The sequence below is a fragment of the Melozone crissalis genome, unplaced genomic scaffold, assembly GCF_028551555.1.
Source record: "Melozone crissalis strain CALT ecotype California unplaced genomic scaffold, PUWL_Pcris_2 ptg000068l_1, whole genome shotgun sequence".
NCBI classification, from domain to species: domain Eukaryota; kingdom Metazoa; phylum Chordata; class Aves; order Passeriformes; family Passerellidae; genus Melozone; species Melozone crissalis.
In genome coordinates this window covers 9,374,486-9,398,262 of record NW_026535846.1, presented here as the reverse complement: position 1 = coordinate 9,398,262, position 23,777 = coordinate 9,374,486, and the positions used below count along the sequence as shown (strand labels likewise).

The following is a 23,777-nucleotide window of genomic DNA, read 5'->3' as shown; positions in this document are numbered from 1 at the left end:
GTGGAAAGCTTGCAGTTTTTGTGGTTGGTGCAACTTGCAGTTTGAGACAGTCCTGTCTCTTCTGTCTTCAAGGGGAATTCAACCCTTCTGCCCCAAACTGCTCTGGGCAGGACTGGTTCTTGTGTGAGATAAGGGGGAATGCAACCCATGTGGAGCAAAAATCAGAAAAATCCTACACCAGGCCTGGAAACCCAAAAGAGACAAACCAGCTCATTCTACTGAGAGAGTGTCAGCTACAGCATCACCACTAATACCATGTAATCCTACCTTTACAGATCTTTTTTATCAAAAGGGATGGATTAGTTGGGAAAAACCTGAGCAGAGATGCATATTTAAAATGATACATATTTGAAAGTCAGCTTCTGGCTGCTTCAGTTCTTGATGAATGTTGTCAGTTTGTTCTGCAAAGACTGATACCAGATGTTCCCTAACAGGCTGTATGTAAAGGGGTATTTATTTAATTTTAAGATGGAAGATGTGTTGAAAGGCTTTTTTTTTTTTTTTTTTTTCATAATCTATCTTTTCTATTTTCTAGATTTAAATGTGAATGACATGATGATCTTCAGTTTTTTCCCCAAAAAACACATGAAACATGCAGTGGTTAGTCAGGCATCTATCTCCAGATAACATGTAGTTCATTGCTTACTTTAGCACAATACATTGTACATCTTAAATATCTCTTTGTCATAAACTTAGGCCAGTACAGAAACTATAATTTAGTTTATCAAATAAGCTGATTAGTGTTTATTTAATTGGGTAACTGAGAAGGTAATAGCACACAAAGCTGAAGAGCCTTAGTAGCGGAGTCTGACAGGAAAAACAGATATGAAAACCACTAGCATGGGGAATCAGGTCTCATTTAAAAATTAAAGTATATAAATTTAATAAATTACCTCGAATTAATTCCTAAGTGTACACATGCACACATTGTGAAAAATCATTAAGATCCATCATAGTCATATTGATTTGAACTAATTCTCTGCAATAACAGAGATCCATATTCTAGTTTGTCAACTAAATCAGCTTTTCAAGGTCTCTGAACTCCAATAATTCAAAAGAAAAGCAGGGAAGACCAGGAAACAGTATCCAAAGTCAAACCTATTGTGGGATACAACTAGCTTAGGCCTTCTGAATCTCACCCCAGCAGCACCAAGTTTACCACAGACTGCATAAACCTGGCCAAAAGCTGGTTAATTTGACTTTCTTTTTTTCTTTTCTCTTTGTTTCTTTCTTTTTTGTTCTAGTATGTCTGAGAGCTTTTAGTGTCTGAACTGGTAAGATTTCAAGAAATCTTAATTTCTGTACAACCTAATTTCTGTACAAAGCCCTCTGTGATTTGTTTAGACTGCACAGTAGATACACTCAGAATGAATTCACACATCTCTCTCATAAAATCTTCTAATACTACAGGAAAACAATGTTCTTTGTGACTTGGAAAGGGTGTTGTGTGTCTGTGTTAAAAGGCAATTTTTCCTTTTGAAAATGCTAGCACAGAGCATCACTTCCAATCCTAAGAGTGACCTGATGCTACTTGTTGCCAAACTCTGATGCCTTAGACATATATGGCATGATCATTTTTCCTTGGAAGGGCAAACACTCAGAATTTTGGGCTGCATCTGTTCAAGGCCTTTATTCCTTTTGTTCAAGACATCACTTTGTCATTGCAGGCTCTGCTTAGCAAACCCAAAGCCCACTCTTGCTGTGATTGGAAAAGTCCATATAACATATTTTTCCTCCAAAATTATAAAGGCACCTTTCAGATAAATTTCAGTATTAGTAAGTTCAGTGAAACAAAACTGCACACTCAGTGTCATGGCTCTGTGTGGCTAAATACCCTCTTTTCTTGGCTGTGGCTCTCTGATCTGGTGGGGTTATGGAGAATGCTGTGGGTTGAATGATCCATCTGTATCAACTAAAGCAGTGCTGCACCTCAGTGTTGTGGTTACCTTTGACAGTGCCATGGAGCTGTTACCACTGACTTTTAGAGGTCTTTTAAGAGACATGTGTTATTCAGAGTATATTGGTGTAATAATGTGGGCCCACCACATTATTACACCAATATACTGCCCCTGCTCAAGGTAGGGCACTGCACTAAATTTTATTGTTTTGAGATGAATATGTTCATACTTAGAATATATCCACTCCTTACAAGTCAAATCTAAAAAATCAGGTGGAAATCTGGTGGACTGAGTGGATTTTTTTTTCCTTAAAGGAAACCCCAAATGTATATGTCCTTACTGTATAATATTGGAAATTCAGGCTTGTCACTGTGAAACATAGATCTCTAAATGTTTCTATCCTCGACATTTTTTTTCAAATGTCAAGATCCAAATTTACAAGGGTGAATTCTTATCTGTGTGAATATGAAGGGGAGAAAGCTCTTAACATATAGTTAAGCAAAGAAAACTCACTAGTCTATATGAAAAGAATTTATTGAAATCTTTCAGAATGTATTGAAAAGGATAATCTCATACTGTTAGGACAACTTGCAATTAGATTCAGGAAGGCTGTTAAATTGGCTTATTAAATTCAATCTGCAATCTGAATAGCACTGAGGGTTTGGAGGAAAAAATTGTGTCAGCTAGTTATGTCCACTGTTGCTGTGACAACAGGATTGGAGAACAGTCTGTTTAAAACAAAACAACCTCTCCCAAAAATAACCACCAAACCCAACAGAAGAACATTCTGCTGGCCCCACTAAACCCAAAAAACCAGACAATAACAACATGATGCCATTCCAACTTAATGAAAATGAATCATGTAAGTATTGAAATCGTGCCTGCTGCTGTCGTCTAGAATAATAGTAAGCTCAGAAATGGATAAGTAAAATTAAAGTCAGTGTTGTTGAGCATTTGCTAATTTAGATAAACTGTTTTGTGTAAACCTCAGTGTGTATTTTTACTGATATTTTGAAGGAGTGTGTTTGACCTCCTGTTCCATGATGCAGGGGGATCCTGAAAAGGGAACATTAGATGCTTGCAGACAAGCTTTGTGGTTTTAGCCATGGCTTGTGCTGAGCTCTGTTACAGTCTGAGCACTTCTGAAAAATCTCTTCTCCCTTTGGGAGTCCAAATGGAAATGGGCTCCCATATGTCACCCATAGCTGCTACTTGAGTTGCTGTTATTTGTGCTTTTCATATAAGATTTTGTCTCTGGTTTGTGGACCAAACTAGATAATTTGCCTGTTGTTCTGGTGCAGTCACCTCCCTACCTTTATGTCTGTACATGTAGCTGGATATTTCCAGTGCACAGTAACTTTATTTCCAACTGCAGGCTCACCGGCCATAGCATGGTCACAGCAGGCAAGGGTCATTGTTCTCTTAAAATTAATTTCATTTGGTTAGGACAAATTACAGTAGGTATCCTCAAGTTGTGAAGATAAGGGCAGAGATGGACAATTATTCTGATTTCAACTGAATGAATTTGCTGATTGAGGAAGTTCTGGTTGTTGGGGACAGAGACAAAAAAGGAGAGATAGAAAAAGGCTAAATTTTATACCTGCCACCTAAAATAAGTCTGCTGAGCTATAATTCAACTAAGTAGCAGCAAGTTAATCTAATTCATCTCTAATTAAGCCCATGAGTCTTGGCTAAGCGAGGTTTTGGTTTCTTAAAAATAATAACAAAAAAATCCACCACCACCAAAGACTGTGTTTCCAGACTTTTCTAGCCTTAATTGGAGTCCCACACACCTCAAGCAATTTTCTGGGCCAATTAAATCAGGGCAGTGGCTAGATTAACATATTGCAGTGCATTTGGTGTGCTTGCTTGCACATTTGGTGTGCTTGCTTGCTGGAGTTAAATGGTTTGAAAAGTGAGGAACAGCCTGGCCCCCAGACCTAGATCTTGCAGCTGGCATTGCTCTGCAATTACTATGGCCACTTCAGATCTTTATGGGTAATATTTTTTCTACTGGTGCTTCAGGAGATTTAGAAGTAGGAGAAACAGCAAAAGCAAAAAAAAAAAAAAAAAAAAAAGAGAGGCTGATGGGAAAAAATTGTGCCTTTTTTATTACCAGGAATTTTATGTGGTGAGAAAATATTCCAGCAAAGAAGAGTCCTTCCTTGTGTGTTCTGCAGTATATTCAGCATTGTTTATGTTGCCTATACAAAGGAATGAAGCTTTGCAGTGACAGTTTTTAATATACATCTACCCTAATGCTACTTTGGAGAATGATTCACTGTTTGGGAGCAGGCATCAATATTTAACACGAGGTGACATTTTCCCTGCATTTTTGGAAGAATTTATACAGCCTAAAAGACAGTGAAATTTGATAATGCTTTTCCCAGTGCAACCATGGAGGATCTGTAGAGTCCTCTTTGTGTGACCTATATCTGTAGAGCATGAGCTTTATGTGATGCATTTGTCTATTTTCTAAAGGGTTCATTAAGAGGAGACACTGGAATAAGCTAAATATGCTGTTTATGTGAGCTGCTCCATTTCATACAGTCTTGAAAAATATTGTTTTCCTGCTGGTTCTCTGTTGACCTTAGATTACTCATTTGCTACTGCATTTATATTTCATCCAATGGAAATTGAATCAAACAAGTTTCAATCTGCAATATAAAGGAAGAGGACACAGTAACATCAAACATGACAGATGAGAAACCAATTTCAGAAAATCTGGATGAAAATTATATTTTTGAAATTGGGGAGTACCTTTCACAGCAGTAGGTTGAAATGGAGGTCATAGGAACGCAAGAGTTCACATGGGGGAGGGAGCTTGCCAATTCTAGAGCACAGGTGGGTCGCATAGATGTGATGAAGGGCACAAGCCCCTTTCTGCTCATCTAAGTTCTATCTCAGAGGGTCTATACACCTGTAAAACCTTCTAGATGCCTACATTTGTGCAGAAGTGTAATTGTAGGGACCCTAGATTTTGACAGCTTAGCATCTCCACCTTACCCATATGGCCTGGTGAGGATTCACAGGCTGGATGTTTCCATGCATCCTTCTTCACACAGTAAATATGGCCTTGCATGTGTGCTCACACCTTCAGGATTGTTTTTAATGAAAGCTGAGAAAATTTAAGTAATTTTTTAAGACAGAGCACTTGGTGATAATTCAAATGATTCTTTAGAATTTTAAAGAAATATGGATTTGTTTCCTTGTTTTAAAGCAATTGTACTAACTGGAAGAAACTGAGGTAATTTAAGAGTAGAAAGAACCTGACTGATGACATTTGCCAAGATGGGAAACTGACACTCCAATGTCAGAATATTTTAAATAAGGAATGTCTGTTGAAGCATGAGCTAGCAGAGGTTTAACTGTCTTTCTAGTATTATTAATGCAAATTCCTTTTGAGCTGCAAGATTATAAACTTTGTGTCACTAAATCAAACAATTACACATGAAAGGTGTGAAATATAGACCATGCCAGAGTAGTGTGACCCTTTTGGATAGTGGCAGATTTTAAATGTTTGATCTCCTACCTTTGTTCTCCTAAATAATTCTGGATTTCCTTGTCAGTTAAGCATTTAAGCAAATTGTGTATTCTTATCAGAGTTTGTGGCAGTGAACTGTAGCAGCATTAAAATGGCATTTAGAGGAAGAGAAGAGTATCCTTTCATGGCTGTCCTGATGAAAAGGACTGTCAAATCCATCTGGTATTATTTCCCTTTTTTTTCCTGCAGTTGTTGCCAATATTGAGAAGCACAAACTGGCTATAACAGAGCCTGCAGTGCTTCTTGCTGTGGTTTCTGCTGGTGATTTCCTTGACCAGGAGAGTCAGTGATGTCCTGGAAGAGGAGATGTTTTGATGAGGCACAGGACAAACAATTCTGCTGAGTGCATGTGGGTGGCTGCCTTAGGGAGGGCGGAACATCGTGGAGTCCACTGGAGGGCTGGGAAGGCTGATTGTAGTTGTAGCACATGTGAGCACAGCTTTTTCCAGCTTTAAAAGAAATTCATGTTTGTTTGAGATTTTCATACTTTGAATGTGTGTCTTGGCCTTTTTCACATGAACTGCTGATAATACCACTGTGGTATGCAAGCTGTTCAGGTATTGGACTATGCTAGAATTGCACAATCAGTTGATTTGATTGCATTTAGAAATGTCTTCATCAGATTCTAGCTCTGTAAAAACTTTACTGATCTTAGAACAGTTTAGCAGAAGAGAATTTTCCATTCTGGGGTATCCTGAAATATGTTATCCCTTAACTAGCTTGAATTTTAGGTGAACTTAAAGATTAAAATGAGCTGACACCAAGTTCTACTTGATTAAAGGGGTCAAAAAAAATCATATCTCTCGTACTGCAAGTGTCTATTTCTAATTTATTCTGATTTCATGTAAATAGTGGCACAAGTATTCCTAACATCAGACTGACTATTATGTGTGGAATGAAGCCTGAGGCTGGTAGAAATTTCTATGAGCTTGTGTTGGAAGCATTTCCAACCCAGAAAGGGCTTAGTGTAGCAAATCTAGAGTCAGACAGTAGCTCAGAGCTGCATACCAGATGAGATATGTAAAGAATAGAAATTATTTATTCTAAATGGGCATGAAGAAACACAATCTGGAAAGTAAAAGAATAAAGTTTTTGCTCAAACATTTGGCACCACCAACAAAAACCAAATTAGATTCATGTCCATGCTCTGCTCTGGCCTTGCAACGTCCTTAGCAAATTCCATAAAATATCCATCTGTGTGAAAGGCAAAGTGCTGCAATGGAAAATTGAGCATGATGGCAAAGCACAAAAGAACAATGCACATGAGGTACTTGCTCAGAATCCGCTCTGCTTCACGATGCTGCCTCTGCAAAAAGAGTTTGCCTTTCATGGTTTTTCATCCTTTGCTGAATGTGAGGTGCTTGAACAATGCATCACTGTGAGCCAGTGCAATCAGTCTACAGAAATGTGTAGCCATAATCCCTCAGTTCAGCACAGCCTTGTGTTTTTTCCCAGTTAATAGGATACCTCACATTTCTAGTATAATAAGACAATCACTTGGAAAACTGGTAAGAAAAAAAATAGTAGGGCTGTTTCCTATGCCATTTTAATCAAAGTCTTGAGTTTTAAATATGGAAAATTTAATTTGGGATAATGGTCTGACTTAACAACCAGGATCTGTTTTTTAAAAAAACTTGTGACTGTTATAATGATGATTAAGTGTTTAAAGTTCAAATTTTGAGATAAATCACATTGGCTCTATGTGCGTGAAGCTCTAAAACTAAAAGGTACCATAATGTATTGGACATTTTCACAGAAATGTCTCTCCTTAACTTAGTTTGATTTTATTTTTTTTCCGGTTTTGACCTCCTGGGAATTTTGGATTGGATTGTGACTTAAAACTTGACTGCTGGTATTTCACATCCCGGCTTCTGGTTCTTGGACATTTTAATGCCTTTTGCCGTGTTTTCATCATCTGCTTGCAATCCAGCTCCATCATAAATGATTATTCCAGGAATTTTAAGGATCAATTCTGAGAAATGGTTTAGTTCTCTTTCAGTAGTCCTAATCCAACTAATTTTGACATCTGTTTAATACACTCTTCATGGAAGTACTGAAATTACACTGTCTCCTTCCTAATGCTATCTTCTCATCCAAAATGACCCACTAAGAACCTTGAGTTTTGGTGAGGTGAATGATTCTAATCTCTGGTACTAATGTGGAGGGTTCCTGGCACACAAAAATAAATGATAGGATCTTAATACTCTATATAGATATACATTATCATGTCCACTTAAATCTGAAAAACAAAAAGTACAAAGAAGCTTTTATAGTAAGAGTGTGAGCATTTCCTAGGGCCAATTAGCAGGCCAGATTCAGAACTTGGCTTCTACTTGGCTCCTACATGGCTCCTTAACTACTCATTAACCTGCTCTTCCTCTCTAAAATTCATTGCAGAAATGAAATGTTTTTCAAAGCCTCTTCTTCAGCTACTTTTGCCACGTTAAAAAATCTTGAGCTATACTATATTTAAACTATTAAACTATACTGTGGCATTAGAATGGCAAGAATATGCTTTTCCCCAGGAAAGCTGTAGAAAGTAAGCAGTAAATCTGTAATGACAAGTGAACAGTGCATAACTGTTATAATCTTCAGTGACAAAATCATATCTTGGTTTAGGCAAGATTAGACTTCAAAGCATGGTTGTTCTTTGTGCTACGCTAAATTCCGCATCTTTGCTTCGAAGGTGAATTTAATTACGGAACAGAAATTCATCAACGTCTTGTTGGTCAGCTACAAGGATTGTGTGAAGGTTCATGATTTGCAGTGGAACCTCAAAATCAATAATTCACCTCAGGGAGCAGGGTGGTGCCTGAGTGTGCTGCTCATGCTGTGCTTTTAGCACCTGGTTTGGACAGTAAAAGAGCTCCAGACGTGTTGGTGTTTGTGTTCTCAGCTGAGACTAATGCACATTTTGGAAAGAAAGGTCTGCTTGAAAGATTTCTTTTAAATATAGGTGCCCTGCAGTTTTACACCAACTGGAGCTTTGGCCCAAAGTGTTTGATCTGTCTTTGATGAGGTGAGGGCAAGATTTCTGTGCCTGAGTGATGGCAGGAATGCTATGTAGGTTAGAACCCTTGGGCAGAGCTGCACTTGAAAGGTTCTAATGAGTGACAGGGTAAGCTGTTTAAAAATGCAATGACAAAACAGAAAACCCAGTACTATTTCCTCCTGTAAGTACTATTTGAATAGTACTTACAGGAGGAAAAAGTAGATATAGAATATGAAATAATATAAAATAAGTAGTTTCATGCAAATGGATGTCCATTGTTCTCAGCTGGGTCAATGGGTATATTGGTGTTATTTAGGAAAAGAAGCATGATATGATTGGTAAATATCAAATAATTTTTTAGGATGGTTTTAATGAGTGTTAACAAGTGGAGTTCTGTTATTTAAAACAAACAAATGAACCAAAAAAAAATCCCTCAACTCCCAGAAGGTATCTACAGCAGTAGTTTGAACAGCTTCAACCTAAAATGGAATGTCATTTGTCTCAGTGCAAAATCCTCAGTATCTTTTGTGGGAAACTTGAAATGCCTAGTCCCTTCAGCTGCTGAAATTGTACAATTCTACATCAAGCTTCCTCTTTGCCTAATGCCCACATTAATTTTCTTCAGCTAGAAAAATGAAGACATTGTAATTAACAGTAAACCAACCCCCTGTCACACATGCAGTGTTAGGAGCAGAACCTGTCCAGTTTAAAGGGGTGTGAAGACTTTGTTGGCTTGCGAAGACTGAGAGCACTGCAGAGATGACACGTTTGATTTCTGTAGGGAAGGGGAAAACTGACTGCTCTAACTGATGACATTCCCTGTTGGCCAGAGGTAGTGTAGGGAAAATGGCAAGGCTGATACTGCAGTAGGAAATGTTAAGGCGATGAAATTGAGATAAAAGAAATACTGTAGTGAAAAGCACTTCTCTCTTTTAGGTTTTACCTTGTTAGACTTTGAGATGTTCCAAACAAGCAAGAAAGCACATCTGAGTGATGGGTGCTACAAGAAACAAGTTAAACAAACAAATTTATGGAGAGAGGAACACCTAACAATAGGTTAGTTCATTTTCTGCTGAAGCAGGTCTGAGCTTTATAGCTACAGTTAAGCAAAAGGGCCAGTTGTGCTCAGCACTTTTGCAAATTGCATCACTCAGTGATGTGTTTGAGCAAGAACTAATTTGTTCTTAATGCACCTGTTTTTAGGGTTGTCAACCTGATTTAACATATTTTTACAGATAGATAGATAAATCTTTTAATCAAGCCAGTAAGAATCAGGGCTTTCAATTTTAGTGCTATATTAGCATTGGATCAAACCTTAAAGCTGTGTGGTTTTTGACACAGTGGTGAAAGGTAAATGTGTTGCTTCTTAGTTGATGTCAGGCTGGGGCTCAGCAGCAGTGATCCATCTAATTATTGGAATTCAACAGATTTTGGAGTGAAATTATGCTCATTTTTCAGAATGGTTCAAATAAAGAAAGGTGTGGAATTTCACATCATGCACCACAGAAGATCTGTCATAAGAAAACAGCAGAAACTGCTGTTTGGAATAATTATTCTGGCCCATGGATTCTTGTGTAGACACAGAACATTTCCTCCACACTGTGATACAAATCAGAGGGGAGACTGAGCATGGCTGGGTCACAGGAAAAAAACCATAAAATATACTCAAAACTCCTGGGAAAATTGAAACTACTTTGAATTAAAGTTTATGGCTGCTGTATGTGTTGCTTGCACATCTGCTGCAGAAGGAGAGGCAAAGTTAAAGGTGACAGGTTGATCCCTGAAGTAGCATCTGCTTCTGCCTCTGCTATTAGTGCTGAGCAGAAAGCTGATTCTCTTTCTGCCCTTCCCTTCATTCTCCTTACTTTTAAATTGTGAGGACAAAGTGAAGTGGACAGTAAACAAAGAAGCAGATAAGGAAATCTTTTATTGTTGCTACACAATTTGTTGCTGGGTTTTGATTGAATAATTCACTTTATGCAGTTGACTCTGTGAATTAGCTTGTTGAAGTGGTTTAGTTTTTATAAGTCCTTGAGGATTTTCCTGCCTGGTCTGAGATTCTCTTCTCAGCTGTTCCCATTCCTTGTTTTTTTCTATTCCTTGTTCATTTCACTATTTTTATTTGCACTGCTGCATATATTAAAAGACAAAGAGATTTGATTTTACTAATCTCCTTGTGCTTATGTGTGTAGTGCACCAAGTGTGGAATGAAGAGTGATTAAAGTATCTTTATAAAGGATAACAGAGTGAAGGACATACAGCTTGACTTTGCTGTTAAACTTCCACAAGCATATGAGGAAGGAGCTGATTATTAGGATGTCAAGTAACTGAATTGTTGTTATTCCTTGGAAAATACCTGAAGTATTTTTGAGAGTGTACTTTTTTTCTGATAGGGTTGAAGTTCTATGATATTGTTTCCTTTTTTTAATTTGTTTGTGTATATTTCTTGGTGTATATCCTTTGTGTTTAGTGGCTCAGTGAGGAATGTCCAAGGTCTCCCCAGGTTGCTGTTGATGGAAGATGAACATGAAAATACATTTAAATCCAGCAGTGTCTCCTAGTTTGCATGAAACCTAGCTTTTGTGCTGATTTTTTTTACTGATGGGAGGAAGATGGACAGACTCCACTTTTACCACTTTCCAAAGCAATTCTGAGCTTAATTGGTGCAACTCTTTGGGGTGGAACAAGGCAGCAGCCTGTGTATTGCTCATTCTTCTTGCCTCAGATCATGTGCAGGACTTTAGAGAGGCATTACACAGCTGCTCTGTGTCAGGGATTGTGAGAACTCCTCGTGCTGCAAATGCCAAGAAAGTCCAGAAGGTATTTAGGAGCACCAAAACAGAACCAAAAGAATTGGTTCTGTTCTGGACAGTTTGTGATGTGTTGGATGAACTGAGGAAAGCCATCGCCCTTGGTTGTTCTTTGTTTGTTTTATTTAGATTAACAAAAGGCACATGTGATGTTGCCTCTGTGGGCCAAGTATTGTAACCTGATAATTGCATATTATAAATTATAATTTTTATATTATATATTATATTAAATACTTGATATAAATAGTGCATGTCAAAAGTAGCTGGTGCTGGGCACTAGTCCTCCAGCAGTAAAGATGGTGTTCATAAGGACTCAGAACCACTCTGGAGGTGTTAGAACTGGAAACATGCAGTGCTCATAAATAATTTCATTACAGGCTCACAAACAGATCCATAAAAAGGATTGTTTCTTGTTATATGTTGGCCTGATACCAAATGAAAACCCTGCTCTGACTCACAGACCTTTGGAAAAGTTTCGCTCCTGAGAAAGGACTCACCACAACACAGTGAACATCAAAGTAATTAGAATTCAGCAGAAGAGATTTAAAATAGATTTAACTGTTCCATTTTGGATAAATTGGCAATAAGAAGGAGACAACTTCCTTAGGAGAAAATAGTGGGAATGAGTGCTCTGTGAGGCCAAGTTTTAGGAGGCTGCTGGTGATGGCTCATGATGCCAATAGCAGAATTGTCCCTTGTATTGTGTATAATCATGGTACCTGTGAGCAGTATGGGATTGAGGATTAGGAGAACTGTGCTATACAAATATATGTGTGGTTTTATGCATTCTTCCTATGCATCTAGTGTCATTCCACCTCCCTTTTTTTTCCCTTTACAGGTCACTACATAGGCGTTATAGTAAAAGTCATGTGGGTTTTTATTTTTTTCCTCTATGGATATGTAATGAATTCTGGTAACATAATTTCTTGCACAGTTAAAGATAATAGTTGTTCATGACCATTAAAGTTAATAGGTTTTCATTACAATTTCCCCTGATGTCAGCATTTTAGTGTCATATATTTTTATTTACATTTTCAGCACACAAATACACCCAGCTTTTCTATGTACCATCTGTTGCAATGGTGTGAGCTGGAGGATTGATGGTGTGATCACACACTTGGAATCTGCTGTTGCTGGAGAAGGGGCAGCAAGCTCTGCAGCCATAGGCTCCAGTGTAGCACAAATATCAGGAGTGGCAAAGAAGGGAAATCAGAGAGTCATCACAGCATGTCCTGTGGGCATTTTTTGGTACAAAGGACAACCTGAGTTTCCCAATTAGGTTTCTGCATGTGCTTTGTGCTCCCTAACTCTACCTGTTGACGGAGAGTACTGGTCCCTGTGCCCTGATGTTCCAAAGCTCTGTGGAACCTGGTGTTCCAAAGCTGTGGGGAAATTAAATGAGCAATTTCCACGCTGTGTGGGTGGATATAAATAGAACAAAAATGCTCTTAGTAAAGTACTGTTCCGTAAGTGGCTCCAATGTCTGTTCTACAAAGGTCAATTTGAAGAAATCTGGTTAAACCTGTAATAGCAACTGTGGAAATCTAAGTAGATGTTTCAAACACCATCCACTTTTTTCTGTCTACAAAGTCTGCAAAGTCTAATCCAGTGATCCTGCACACTGCAAAAAAGGAGGAATAGAGTAACCAAATGTACCTTATATGGGGGGAAAAAGGTGTCTTTTTATCTCTATTTATATTTATAGGTGGAAAAGGATGCAAAATTTAATTAGGAGAAATTATCTTTTCTTATGTACTTTGAACACAAGAATTCCTTCCGATAGATCTTTGAAAATCTGGTGAATGTTTTACAATAGATCAACTGCAAAAAGAATCTGAGCTTCATATTGCTGCAGGAAATTTTGGGTTTTAGCAAACTATTTAAAGAAACATCCCTCAAGGCCTGTAAGCACAGTTTTAATGAATCAAGAACATATTTAATAGCTTTATTTTTTCTTTAAAAATTTATTGTATACAAAAGGCTGAAAAAGCAGTTATGAAATCTAAATTAATTGTAACTCTTCGAAATACAAAACCAGACCATCAGATCTACATTTGCAATTTAAAATCAGGATGGTGTTTGGGAAGATCAAGCTTATTTTCTGCTTTTGAAAGAAGGGATAGGGAGAATTGCAGTCCTTTGATTGCATAGCTCTGATTGCAGACAGTGATATGCTAACAATGATTACTGGAACTTTCAGAAAACTTCATAGTGATAATTCATTTACAGTTAGACATTTGATTGCATAGTCCATGTCTTTTTAACAGTGCCTTTAATGTGGGTACAAATCCTTAGCTTTGTGTCTTCAACAGAAGAAAATGAGCTAGGTTCTTAGGAAGACACTGTCCAAAAGTCCCATGTCACACATAACAGAAATTATTTAGAAACTTTAATGCCATCCCTGTATTATCAAACCTCTGTTAAGCTGTTGTGATGGCACCACTTTCTTCCATCCTTCACTTTTTATTCTTTATACAGTCACAGAATTTCCTTAGATTTTTCTTTTTCTCTTATTTTTTCAGCAGAAGTTGGTGACACCAAGTTGGGTGGCTTGGTCATTTGCACTGCACATGACCCAGGCAGGTCCTGGGCTGTGCTTCCCAGCTGCAAAACAGGCAAATGCAGCAGATACATGAAACATATAAAAGCGTTCAAAGATTACTTGGCTTCTTTCCAAACAAATTGGGATTTCTCAGCCTGGAAAAGGGAAGGCTTTGGGGTGATATAATTATGCTTTTCAGTACCTTGGTGGGATCCGACAAGAAAGATGGAGAGAGACAATTTGTAAGGAGAGGTAGTGACAGGACAAGGGGGAATGGGTTCAAATTCAAAGAGAATAGGTTTGGGTCAGATATTAGGAAGGAATTCTGCCCCTGTGAGGGTGGTGAGGCCCTGGAACAGGGTGCCCAGCGGAGCTGTGGCTGCCTCATCCCTGGAAGTGTCCAAGGCCTGGTTGGACAGGGATTGGAGAAATCTGGAGTAGCAGAAGTGTCCCTGCCCATGGCATGGTGTTGGAACAAGATGGTTTTAAAGATCCTTTTCATTCCAGGCCATTCTGTAATTCTATGATTCCCTGAGTGGAATGCTTGGTTAGGTGTTTAACAGGAGGTTGTGTGCATTTCTGCTCTGAATTTTTTTTTGAGGTAGAGCACTGTGTCTTGCTTAATTTTTTATTTTTTTTTTTATTGGAAGTTTAGGTACGAAGCAGGAGCCTGTAAGGAATTTGGGGCCAAAACTTCCCCACTGTATATATTTGAAGAGCATTCAGCACCCAGTGCCTTGAATAATACTATAATAAATATAGCATAGAAATGCAACAGCAGTGATGATCCTGCTTAGATCAGGGATATTTCACCCAGACATCTTTTCTTTCTCTTTATTCACATGACAGAAGCTAATTTTAAAGAGGAAAGCCTTATATAATTCCAGGTGAGTATATAAACTGAAAAATGTTGGTATTATTTTCTGGTACTACTAAGCAGTATCAAACAGTAAGTATCAGCTGGAATGAATCTCAGTAGAAGTTGTTTTTAAAAGTGCAATAAAATTCTAATATCCTCTGAAAGGTTATTATCCAAGTAAAGAAGGCATTTATGCATAAAGCTATGCCAATTTGTCTCGTCAAGATGGGGCTTTTCATGACACCAAATGTGAACTAATTCTTTTTTCACTTACCTTGTAAGTAGCTTTATTCCAATACTGCTGAAGTCAATGACAGATCTGCCATTAAATTCTTTTCATATAATAGCACGGAACTAATAGTAAAAAGGCCATGAGGTGGCAATTCCAGCTGGCAGCACTTACAAAGGAGGCTTTATGAGGAAGTTGGATAAATTCAAAGCCAAAGCGCAGTAGAAGGTGACAAATTGTCAATCACCAGACTGGATTTGCAGAGAAATGTTTGTGACAAATTAAAGAACTGACAGAAGTTTGTATTAGTGCTGTTGCGTTTAATTGGTGGAATGTAGCAGAATTATGGAGTTATGAGCTGGTAAAGAGGTTTATAGGAAGCAATTAAAGTATAAACATTAAGAATGGCTGTTTGAGTGGCTGGAAACAATTGCTAGGCATTTCCTGAGGTTGTGCTCTTCACAGAGATGTTTTAATTGCCAAGGATAATGCTCTGAAAAGCAAATAGCTTATTTTATCACTCTCTGTTATTTCTGTAGCTATCCACTTATCTCACTTGATTTGGCTATGTTTCCTTTTCTGAAGTTATTCAGGGTTATTTAATTTCCTTGTATATTCTTTTCATGGAGAATATGGACATTCACCTGTCACCAGAAATTCAGTGTTTTACTGTGGCAAGCTCATAAAGAAGTAGAATCATCCACAGAAGATGCTTGTAGAGCAGTTCAGGGCCAATCTGCTCCCAGGAGCCAGAGATATGCATTTGAAGAGAAGATAAAGCTGATCCTTGTGTTAGTATCTAGAAAATCCAGCATTGCTGTCACTGAGTTCCACATTACATCACAGTAGGGAGGTGAGAACTGGGTGATCTTTAAGGTCCATCCTAACCCAAACCATTCTATGATTCCCTGAAATTAGTATCTCCTGGGGATTCAAATATTTTATACATGGACCTCTTATACATGGACCTTATACAGTATCCTTGTACTTCAGCTCCTAAGTTGTAAAGCAGGAATAATAAGAATGTTCCTCTTCACAAGCATGTAACTTGATCTCAAAAACATACATAGAGGACAAATACTTCAAAGATGGGACTCCTTTATATGACCCACATGTCTAGCTAGAGTGGGTAAATATTGCCAAAATTTATTTTCAGGCCTGAAGATCCCGAGGAAACAGCTCCTGTTCAGTACTAAGAATTCTGATTTCCTAGACTGCAAAAAAGACAGGTGACTCACCATAAATATATTTAACTGATACAATTCTAGATTTTAAGAAAGGTGCAAAAATTAATAAAAGCTATACATAACCTCTTCAAATTAAAAATTGTACTCTTTCCTCCTCAAAATAATGATATCCAACAAAGAACTAAACAAATTTGTCAAAGTTTCTGTAGGATCTGTTTGTACTCATCGTTTCCTGAGTAGTTATTTCTCCCTGTGATTTTATGTTATATATATATAATTTTGAGTTCCACCTCACAATCCTCATTCTTCTGTGTGAATGTTGGAAAAATTTCCTGATCCTGCTGCTCTGGCTGTGCTGGCATTTTCATTCCTTATTCAAGCTTCTCCCTAATCTAGGGAGAAAGAACTATTCTAGGTCTGCCTCCAGGTAAATAAGTCTTTTTTTGCAGTCTCCCTTATGCATGAGAATTTTCCCATGCCCTTAATCAGATTTAACTAAGCCTTTAATTGCCTCATTCTATTTGGTCAGATTCTCTAATACGATCACTTAGATGACAGAGAGTGGTCATAATCTGGCTGCAAATTCCCTGTGGCTTAGAGGAGCTGATGGCTGGGCAGAACCTGACAGCTCAGAGTTTTCCCCTTCTTGCCAGAGTGGTTGATTTACCACTGATTTACTGGAGGGGAATGACAGAATCTGGGAGGGGGTGCAGGAGACCAGCTGTGCTGCATCAGTCCAAGGCTGGGAAGGAGGGTGGCCCTGTGGGCTTCAGCCACTTGTAGGATAAAGTGTGGCACGAGCACCTCAGTGGTCGTGTGTCTTTGTGGCACTGAATGCAGTAAAATTTGACCACAGAAGTTTGGGTAATAATTTATGTGCCCCAAGTGGGTGAGATATTTAAGTGTCACACTCTGCAAATCCCAATGGCTGTGCTATTTATGGCAAGTTCTGTTTTTATCAATAGATCATTTATGACATGTGGCAAAAAAAAGGGAGAGAGCCTGAGGCAAGATGGATTTTAGTTAGGTCTGAATTAGATTTTATAGGTCGGGTACTCTCAGTTAATTCAATACCATCTGATTGCTAAAAAGGTACTTAATGAGGCCTAATTAGAAGGGATGTCTTTTATTGTAATTTAATGCAGTTGCATTTACATGAGTTCAGGGTTTGGCAGCAGGTTTTTCTCAGCAATTCTTGGGTCTCAATCTAACAAAAGGTAATAAATGATCCCATCTGCTCCCAGGCTTTCTATCTGATGCTTGTAGTGTAAGCAGCATAAGGACCAGCTTTAGAGAATATGTGACCACTGCACAGAAAAGGCCTCAACCTTGAATTGCTCACTAGCTTGATAAAAAGTGAAAAAAGCAATAAATGCCAGAGTAAGTTGAAACTTGAATTTTGTGTTTCAAGAGAATAGGGATTTTATGGGAAATCTTACTTTTTAACAATTATTCCCTGTCTTCTATCTCGTTCTAATGATCATAATGTGGCATGACAGGAGAAAAAAATACCCTATTACTTTTCAAAAGATGTTTTAAGCATAATTGCTTCTTGGAATTGACTCTTTCATCAAACATTTTGTAAAGACTTTTCCTGTTTATCATAACAAGTTTCCATCTGTATATTATTGTGCTGTAGTTCCTAAAAATGCTGTAGATATGAAAACAGAAATGGATTTAAAAAAAAAAGTAGATGAGGATGTAATATTTAAAGCTAAATCAGAACATTCTAAATTAATTTGAAAGTATTTAAGATATATTAATCCCTGATAATTTGTAAAAAAGTTTTTTGGAACAAAGGCAATACCATCAAATGAAAAAAACTTTTTAAAATATCATTTTATAAAAAAATTCTCTAGCACTTGTATAAAGACTAATGTTTTTTAAAAAAAGCAAAACTGTTTGAAGCTTACAGAATGTTTTCTACCAACCAGATGGAACAAGTTTTGTGATCAGACTCTTAAGAGGCTGCTGCATTTTCTCTGAGGTACAGCCAGTTTTGCACACCAACCCTCTGTGATCTCTCAGGTGGTGTATACATATAACCAGCCACAGTGCAAGCCTTAAATAACCAATGCACATAAATGGTTGGACTGAACTGATATTGAAAATAATGAGGGGCAACAGATTTAACTGAAAAAGGAAAAATATAGTGAAGATGTTGACATGACAATAAATTAACTGGGCTTGAATTATAGTAAATGTATCTTCATCAAGCTCACAGATGTGCTTCTCTCACAGTTGAATGATGTTCAATTCTATACAACAGCCTTGTTAAATTTAAATTAAATGCTAATTTAACACATCTAAAGGCATTATCACATTTTGTTCTGAACTGTGTTTCTAATGACTTCAAATCGTGTGTGGTGTATTTATGGCAAACTTCTTTAGCTGTTGTGCTGGAGAATTTGTGAGGTTTTATTAAATAAATCACAATCTGCTCCCTGTAAACCATTTACAAGAAGAAAAAAGTCAAGAGAGTCAGTGAAGCACAGGGTGAAGGCACAACCCAGGAAGTGGCTCATACAAAATACATGGAAATCTAATAACCAAATGAGGGGGAGATAAGATAGTAATGTGGAAGATGCAATTAAGAAGAGAAACTTCAAGTTACACTTTCAGCTGTCATAATCTTGCCAATTGAAATGCTAGATGGGTCCTGTTGTACTAATAGATTATTTAGAAGGAAAGGTGCCTTTTTAGTTTAATGAAATTAGTATATCTTTCTTTTCAATACACCATGCTGCTTGAACAACTAACCTTTAACTAATGTGCTACTGCCACTTCCAATTGATGTACCTATTTAAAATGAACAATGCTAGTGACAGAATAATGAAAACAATTAAGCTGAACTTGTCAAAATTAATAGAAGAGATTGCATCTTCATCTTAGGCAGCAAAGGCTATTAGAATCAGATGGTTTCTATAAGAAGGTTTAGCACTGGTTGTGTGTGGTTTCAAAAAGATGCACACTTGACATTGTTATCTTTCAAAAGCTGGGTGATCTGAGTAGATCCCAAAATCCCAGAAATTCTTTCTGGTGACTGGTTTTCTCTAAGTTTTTCCTTTCTTTGGTGTTCCTAGTAGCAGGTGCTCCCAGTAGCCCTCGGGAAGTCATCAGTCCTCCTTTGGATGCCAGGAGTTACATGGATTCAGTTAAGGAGGTCTGGGCTTTCAGCTGCTGATGGACTTTGTAAGTGCATTCTCAGATTTGTTCAATACTCCATGAAAAATCCCTGTTCACGAGGAAAATGAAAGGACAATGTAATATGCAACATACTGTTCCACAAACAACAGCGTTCTGTAAGTTTAGCTTCCTGTAGAATTTTCTCACATGTTCTTATATCCAGCTTCACAATTAGCACCCTCTTTGATCTTACTCATTACCACCATCTCTTAAATCCCATGTTACTTGAGACCTTCTGCCTCATCCTTGCTCTGGACCTCTCCTATGGACATTCTTACATTATTCTATAAAAGACAGTCCCTTGTGCAGCTTGGCAAATAAACCAGGCATCCTGGATTGTACCTACAATCAGCAGCATCTTCTCCCCATGTTTGTATCATTATTTTATGGCAGGACAAAAACTACCATTGTAATTAGGGTCTTTTTTTTTTTTTTCCCTTATAAAAATCTGGAGTCATTATGCTAATATTTGCTTTAAGAACAAAAACTGTAATATATATTTTAAGGGTAAATTGAGTTGTTGTGTTTTGCGGAGTGCTTGCACAAATCTTCTGGATTTAGTCAATAGCTTATCTATATTTTGCAAAAAAAACTTAGATTTGCTATGTCTCTCCCATACACTGAATTAAAAAGAAGATGCTAATCTCAGTAATTAATCTTGAGATCTTCCTGTCTTCCATGTGCTCTGCCTAAGCCTCTGCAGTATTACAAGTAAGTCTTTGGAGTGCATTTTAGCAGTGATAGTACATTGCTATTATTTTTGGAACTATATTTGATGCTACATAATTACTACTGTGAGCTCTGTGTTACCAGAAGCCTTCATTAATCACAAATATTTTGCTCCTCTAGTTATGGCTCTTCCTACCCTTGTTCCACTGACTTCCGTCTTCTTTCTTATTTTATTTAAATCTCTGGCCCAGAGCAGCTATAAAGGGTAGACATTTATGGCAAAAACAAAGAACAGGAAATTCTGTGCTGGGCAATGGAGGCAGTCATTTGTTTGTTTGCATGCTGAGAAACCTGCCAAAAGTACCAGAACTTCTCTCCTGTGAATAATGTAATAAATTAGATTTCATCTCCCTGTAATCACAGGTCTATGAGAACTGGGTATAAAAATCTTTCTTCAAATATTTCCTCAATGAAGCCCATCATGATATACACACAGGCTCTGTTTGAAAATGTGCTTCCTTGTTACAAGGCTGTGTTTGCTCTTCAAAGAAACCCAATCTTTTCTACCTCAAAAACTGCATGGAGGCTCTGTGTGTTACTAGCTAATAAAAATGTGTAAAGAGTTGACTGTAGAAGTAGGGCATATTTGTAAGCATCTGCTACATTTATATTTTCTAAATATGTCCATTTGAGTAGGCAGAGCCACAATTTAGCTGAAATAAAACAAGACCAAAAAAGGACTTTACAAATATTCTGATTTTCTTTTGAAAGTTTCATCTTTTTAAGGCATTAAAATGTAAATATATAAATGAGGAGGAATGAAGCTGATATGGTTTGTAAACCTGACTTCTGTTGTGTTTATGGGCATGATTTCATCTTTAAGTGCACAAACCAGCTGCTTGAGTGCCAGAGGTGCTGGGATGGGTCAGTTGGTTAAAGGACATCAGTCCAACCCTGCTGAGGAGCCTGGGCAAGCCACTGCAAACAGGGGCTGTGGCCACCAGGTTTTGAGCTGATCTCCTGATCTCAAGAGCTGTGCCAAAACTGTTTAGCAGGGTTTGGAAATGCTCAACAAAGGAAGGCACCTGTGCATTCACTGGTGTCCTGCCCCACTCCATGGGAGACTTGAGGTCTTGGAGTGAGATCATCAAGTGATGATTTCTAAGTGGTTTTCAATACAAAATGCTAGGTCCATATTTTATTTTGGTGATAACCAAGAGCTGTCAGGAATGCAAGGAAATGGGTAAATTCACAGGAAGGTGCCTGTAGACATCCTGTCCTAGAAAATGTTCTGCTTGGCAGGAGGCTCCCATACTGTAGCCTTTCCTTCTGTGGCATCAGCCAGCACAAACTGCAGCCCCATGTTTACATCTCAGGGATCTATGGGCACTGTGGTTTCTTTGGTGGGTTCCTTTACATTCCAGAACTAGAGTTGGTTTGGTGTTTGGGAGTTTTTTTGAATTGTGGTGGTGCTTATTTTTATATGTAGACTGCCTGCTAAGCCTCAGAACCCTGCTTTATTGTTTTAAATATATTCTTATGCCCTTAGCATTCTTTCCCCTCTTTAATTAAGTGATAACTACAGCTTTGTTCTAAAGGCTTTCTACTTCTAATAGGGTCTTTTATTCACAGTTTAAAAACAACATATTTTTCCCCCTTCCTTGGATATAGTCTTGAAAATTTTTTATACACTTACCATGAGCTTCACAATAATAGTGTCTTTTAATAGTCTTTCTATCATGAACAGCTTTTTAGCTGTTCCTTTTTGTTTGCTCTCTGAAGGTTGCTTCTTTTTCATATAATTCTCTCCTTTGAACTGAGTATTAATTTGGTTGGTTTGTGTGTGTGTGGCTTCCTCATACTTCCAAAGACACTGAAATCAATTTTGAATTGAAGAGTTGTTCTTATTTTGAAAATGGGTCTTCAGTAACTGCAGCTTCTGCTGTGTCCAATATACTGCTTAGGGAGTAATGAAGAATTGCTTTTGCCCTTCTGCATTGTCCTTTTTATCACAAAAATGAAGTGCCTGTTGAATTTCGGTCGCTTCCTCTCTGCCCCTATCGCCAGCCTGTTGGGCTCCCTCTGAAGGGCTGCACAGCCCTCTGGGGTTGTGTTGCAGAGATCTTTTATGGAAAATCCTTTCTTTAGGATTTTTCCTCCTGAGAAGCTGGGAGGCCTCAGGAACAAAATGTAAACAATGGTTATCTGCTGCTGTGGAATGCAACAGGTGCATCTGTGATTGGTCTCATGTTCTTGTTTGTAATTAATGGCCAATCACAGTCAGCTGGCTAGGACAGAGAGCCCAAGCCACAAACCTTTGTTATCATTCCTTCCTATTCTATTTTTAGCTAGCCTTCTGATGAAATTCTTTCTTCTATTCTTTTAGTATAGTTTTAATGTAATATATATCATAAAATAATAAATCAAGCCTTCTGAAACATGGAGTCAGATCCTCGTCTCTTCCCTCATCCAAAAACCCCTGTGAACACCATCACAGGGTGGCAGTCACTTCTCCCAGCTTTGTGGCATCAGCACATTTGCTGAGGAGGCATCTGCCCCCTCATCCAAGTCATTGATGGATAAGTTAAACGATGGTGGACCTACTTTAATATTAAAAATCTGAGTAAAATCGAGTTAAATTTTTTTTCTTGAGTCTGAAAATTTTGCCTCCAGTCTTTAATTTTGGATAGCAAAGAACATGTAGAAAAACTCTTAATTTGATGCAAGATTTAGAAATCACTAATAATGCTGAAAATCTGTGTTTTCTTCAGAAAATAATCCAGGAATTTCCTTTTAAATTAGGGAGTTAATATTTTATGTGATTAGAATTAACTTTGGGAACATTTGTCTCATCATGTTTGAATATTCAAGTCTATGATGTATTTTGAGCTAATTTTGGGTAGGCTCATTAGGGTAAAAAGGTGTTGTTATTAATAGTAATTTGCAAGAACTTTTGTTGAAGATTAAATTCCCTTTCAGACTAGATTTCTTAGAAGTCAGTGACAAATATAGTAACAGATTGACAAAGAGAAGGTGTAAAATCTCAGGCTTGACTCAGTAAGAAGCTGTATCATTATTAACTTCTCATCTTAGAATATTCATTAACATTTTTATCCCAATACAATCAACTTTGATGACACTGCTTTCCTTCTTTCCTTTTTAGTGCATTTTCAAAAGAGATCAGGTGAAAAAAAAGTTTTAGTATGCAATTAAAATATTCTGTACTCTCTTTCCAAGACCTCTCTGGTCTAACACTGAACATCCAGCAGAATCCATTTTTCAGAAAGAGATATGGCTTTGATATCAGTGCGGAACACTTTTGGTTGGAAATAGGAGCTTTAGTTTTCCAGTCCCACTTTTGGGCTGTGCTGGAGCAGAGTTTTCAGTGAGGGAAATTGTTTGGCTGAGCCTCTTGTGCAGCTGAGCGCTTTTGTTTCACTGCAGTCATCTTTTTTACACTCTCTGTGGAGAAATGGGAACTCAGTTTAGAATGTTCTCTTTTACCAAAGGACACCAGCTTTGACCAACATTTCATACATGTTAATGATGGAAATGATGAATGTTTGAGAGCAGGTTGGGAATACTAAAAAATGTACTACGATTTTTCTTTTATTTTAAAAATCCAATGTTTTCAAAATTAATTTGAACATATTTTGCTTGACATAGAATGTGATTATGTTTACATTGCTCATTTTAGAAAGTATGAATTTCAGTTTAAAGTAATGGAGAATTACCATGTAATTTTTCTCCAGCTATTTCTAATAACTAATGCAGTTAATATTACCTTGCATACTATTCATCATTTTAGGATGGATGCTATTAACTGAAAAGGATTTTTTTTAACATAATACAATATAAATA

General features: G+C 37.6%; 1 long non-coding RNA gene across 1 annotated transcript in view; it reads left to right on the top strand.

Annotated features, from left to right (window-relative positions):
* Window positions 1-2,674: 2,674 nt before the first annotated feature.
* LOC128945988 (uncharacterized) overlaps window positions 2,675-23,777 on the top strand; it is a 94,572-nt gene continuing 73,469 nt past the window's right edge. The window contains exon 1 of the long non-coding RNA XR_008483910.1: window positions 2,675-2,760. This is a non-coding gene — a long non-coding RNA (uncharacterized LOC128945988). The remainder of the gene's footprint in view (window positions 2,761-23,777) is intronic.